We start from the raw sequence: 4,561 nt of genomic DNA, 5'->3' as shown, positions 1-4,561 counted from the left end.
CCTTATTGATATTCAGTCTGGATGTTCCATCCATTGATGTAAGTGGGGTGTTAAAATCCCCCACTATTATTGCCCTACAGTCAATTTCTCCTTTTATGTCTGGTAACATTTGCCTTATACATTAAGGTGCTCCTATGTTGGGTGCATATATATTTACAATTGTTAAATCTTCTTCTTGGATTGATCCCTTGATCATTGTGTAGTGTCCTTCTTTGTCTCTTGTAACAGTTTTTATTATTATTATTATTTTTTTGCGGTACGTGGGCCTCTCACTGTTGTAGCTTCTCCTGTTGCAGAGCACAGGCTCCGGACGTGCAGGCTCAGCGGCCATGGCTCACAGGCCCAGCTGCTCCGTGGCATGTGGGATCTTCCCAGACCGGGGCACGAACCCGCGTCCCCTGCATCGGCAGGCAGACTCTCAACCACTGCGCCACCAGGGAAGCCCAGTCTTTATTTTAAAGTCTATTTTGTCTGATTTAAGTATTGCTACTCCAGCTTTCTTTTGATTCCCATTTGCTTGGAATATCTTTTTCTATCCCCTCACCTTCAGTCTGTATACGTCTCTAGATCTTAAGTGGGTCTCTTGTAGGCAGTATAAATACAGGTCTTGTTTTTGTATCCAGTCAGCCTGTCTGTCTTTTGGTTGGAGCATTTAATCTGTTTACATTTAAGGTCATTATCAATATGTATTTTTTATTGCCATTTTGTTAATTGTTTTGGATTTGTTTTTGTAAGTCTTATTTTTTCTTTCCTCTTTTGTTCTCTTGTGATTTGTTGATAATCTTTAGTGTTGTGTTTGGATTCCTTTTTCTTTTTTGTGTGTATATCTATTATAGATTTGGGGTTTGTGGTTACCATGAGTTTTCGGTATAGCAGTCTCTGTATATACATGATTGTTTTAAGTTGCTCACCTCTTAATTTTAGATGCATTTTATTTTCTTTAATTTTTATTGGAGTATAGTTGATTTACAATGTTGTTAGTTTCTGCTGTACAGTAAAGTGAATCAGTTATACATATACATATATCCACTCTTTTTTAGATTCTTTTCCCATATAGGTCATTACAGAGTACTGAGTAGAATTCCCTGTGCTATACAGTAGGTCCTCATTAGGTATCTATTTTATACATAGTAGTGTGTATCAAATGTATTTTAAATATCCAGCATTTGTACTCTCCTGCTCTCACAATTACTGTTTTTCATATCATATTTGTGTGTGGATGATTCCCTACCTTTACTGTATGTTTGCCTTTACCAGGCAACTTTCCCATTTTGTTAATTGTCTTGTTTCTAGTTGTGGCCTTTTCTGCTTACAAAAGTTCCTTTAGCATTTTGTTGTACAGCTGCTTTGATGATGCTAAATTCTTTTAGCTTTTGCTTGTTTGTAAATGTTTTGATTTCTCTGTCAAATCTGAATGAGAAACTTGCTGGGTAGAGTATTTTTGTTGTAGGTTTTTCCCTTCCATCTCTTTCAGTATATCATGCTGTTCCTTTCTGGCATAGAATTTCTGCTGAAAAATTAGCTGAAGCCCTATGGGGATTCCTTTATATGTTTGTTGCTTTTTCTTTGTTGCTGTTAATATTTTCCCTTTATCTTCAATTTTTGTTAAATTGATTACTATGTGTCTTGGAGTGTTCCTCCTTTGGTTAATCCTGTATGGGACTCTCTGTGCTTCCTGGGCTTGGGTGACTGTTTCCTTTCCCAGGTTAGGAAGGTTTTTAGCTACTATCTCTTCAAATATTTTCTCAGGCCCTTTCTCTCTCTCCTCTTATGGGACCCCTATAATGCAAATGTTGGTGCATTTGACCTTGTCCCAGAAGTCTCTTAGACTGTCCTGATTTCTTTTCATTCTTTTTTCTGTTCTATGGTAGTGATTTCCACCCCTCTGTCTTCCAGCTCACTTACTGTTTTTCTGCCTCATTTATTCTGCACTAGATTTCTTCTAGTGCATTTTTCATTTCAGTTTTTGTATTATTCAGCTCTGGTTGTCTCTATATATTCTCTTTGTTAAAAACTTCTTGTAGCTTCTCACTCTGTGCATCTGTTCTTTTCCCGTGTTCTTGGATCATCTTTATGATCAGTACTCTGAACTATTTCTTGGGTACATTGCATATCTCCACTTCACTTAGTTGTTCTTCTGGGGTTTTATCTTGTGCCTTCATCTGGAATATATTTCTCTGCCTTCTCATTTCATCTAAATTTGTTTGCATTCTTATATATGTGGAAGGTTAGTTGTTTCTCAAACTTGGAGAAGTGGACCTCTGTAGGGAATGTCCTATGTGTCCCATCAGTACACTCCCTTTCTTCACCCAAGGGCCAGGGGCCAGCTGGTCCCAGGGTAGGTTCTGACCTGTGCTTGGGGACTCATATCCACAGGCTGTAGGACTGTAGTTTTCTTGCATCTGGTGTCTGCCCCCTGGTGGGTGAGGCTTGTCTAGAGGCTTGTTCATGCTTCTGGGTGGGAGGGCCCAGTGTCTGCCCACTGGTGGTCAGAGCTGGGTCTTGGCCTTCTGGTGAAAATGTAAGTCTATACAGTGGTTGCCCTTATCAGTTTTTGGACTGGTAAAGGGTTAATAAGAAGACTCACATTTTAATCCATTTTAGGAGCAAGCAAACAGATGGAGTACAGCTGAGGCTACAAAGGGGAATCAGCCCTCATTGGTTAGCTAATGGTCTCTGACCTCCCCAGGCAGAAGGTGTCCTCACTCTCTATGGGACCTGGGAGTGTGCAGGTAAACTCAGGAGAGGGCCGGCAAAGAAACAGATTTGAAGGAGAATGGTCAATACCAGGTTTTGACAATTTTATTGGAAAATAAGTACAGTCCATTGATCAGTGATATGTGCTGTACATGAATCTGGCATCTTACTATATAAAAATATTTGGTATCTGCTACAGAATTATACAAACAAGTTTTTAAAAAACCCTTCATCATTAACCAGTACAAATATAATTTATCAAAAATATCATTGAAAAAATGGCTCAATACCCTTTCTTTTATTGCAAATAAAATAGAGGCAGAAGGGGGAAAATAAAAATTCTGCTAAGCCAGTTTTAACAACTGGAAATGAAACACTTCATTGCATTTGCAAACTTAAACAGTTAGGCTGACCAGAACAAACAAAAAACTTACCATCAAATAATGCAGTAAAATCTAATTAATGGGGAAGGCCTGAAAGGAAGAGGTTAGAGGAAACCTTAGAAGAGATTTTCAAAAATTAAATAAGATAATCTGCGGACATTTTTAAGCAATAAAGCACTACACAAATCTGTTATATGTGCAAATTACTTCTGAAGGCACCTCTGACAAAGAGACACACCCACACCTCTCCTGCAGAGAGCAGTGCTCCTAGCTGGAGACAGAACAAACTTCCCATAAAGTGACAGCCAACAATAAGTATAATCAGACTGAGAAAAAGAGAGCAAGTGCCTTAGGGCAGTTTCTTGGGGAAATATCTTGGAGGAAGTGACTTGGAGTAAATTTTGAGTTTCAGTAAAATTCTGGTCAGTTGGAGAAAATGTGAGAATTTCCAGTCAGAGGAGACAGGATGGAGAGGCAGAGATGGAGGGGCACTGGGGGCAGGTATGAAGGTGCACAACTTGGGATTCGCAGAGCAGGACCAAGAGGGGTCCAGCTGTGTTGGGGTGGTGAGATGCTAGTGGGAGAACATGGGCTTTAGCTACTGAACCAGGAGGAGCCGGTGGAAGTATTCTAGTAAGGGCAGGATGAGATCAGAGCAGCATTGTGGGAAAGATGGTTCATCTGGGGCCGTGTGTGTATGACAAAGTATAAGGAGGAGGTGACTTGGAAGTTGTCCTTCCAAAGAAGTTACGAGTCAAGTAAAATGCAGAAGAATAAGGTGGAACCGAAAGGTCATTCCAGGGGGAAGGCATTAAGAGGTGGATCAATTCTTTGCAACTCTTGCTCTTGAAACTCTCTCTCTCCTGCAGAAAGCTCAGGTTATTGCAAACCTTTCTAATACTGGAGAAGTCCTTTGTTCATTGAAATGACAGTTTTAAAGGTCTGTGAAGTGAAATTCTATCTTTGGAAAGTGACTGCCAGCTGTCAAGGGGTATGGGAAATGCAAGGCAAATGGAAAGTTCTCCAAGAATGCATCTAATTTCCCTGGGAAGTATGGGTCTCACTGTGCCTGCAGCAATGTCCAAGAGAACCGCTCGAGGACCAGTGACCCTGCTGTCCCCAGACTAGGCCACAGCCCTGCCCTCAGACTGTGGGTGACTTCCTAAAGCTGTCTATAGAAGGTATTTCCTGCATGTTCATTCCTCGTTTGCTGCCTCAGTGCCTTTTCTCAGCAGTTCAAACATTCAGACAGGGCATCTGCTGCCTTGTTAAAGGACTTCCCAAGCCCTCTGCTCTGAGTTGCCCTGGCCACAGGGCAACTGTCACCACATACTGCTCCCTTAACAATCCAATTCTAGGTGACCTCAGGGATAAGGGACTACACAGGTGTGTGGTATGACTGTACAAGTCAGTGAGGCCCAGCCCCGCCTGCAATGCCTGAAGACAGGAATCACCAAGGAACTCTTGACCAAGCTTCTCTG

The sequence above is a fragment of the Hyperoodon ampullatus genome, assembly GCF_949752795.1.
Source record: "Hyperoodon ampullatus genome assembly, chromosome: 15".
Taxonomy (NCBI): Eukaryota; Metazoa; Chordata; class Mammalia; order Artiodactyla; family Ziphiidae; genus Hyperoodon; species Hyperoodon ampullatus.
Note: the sequence above shows the minus strand (reverse complement) of the source record.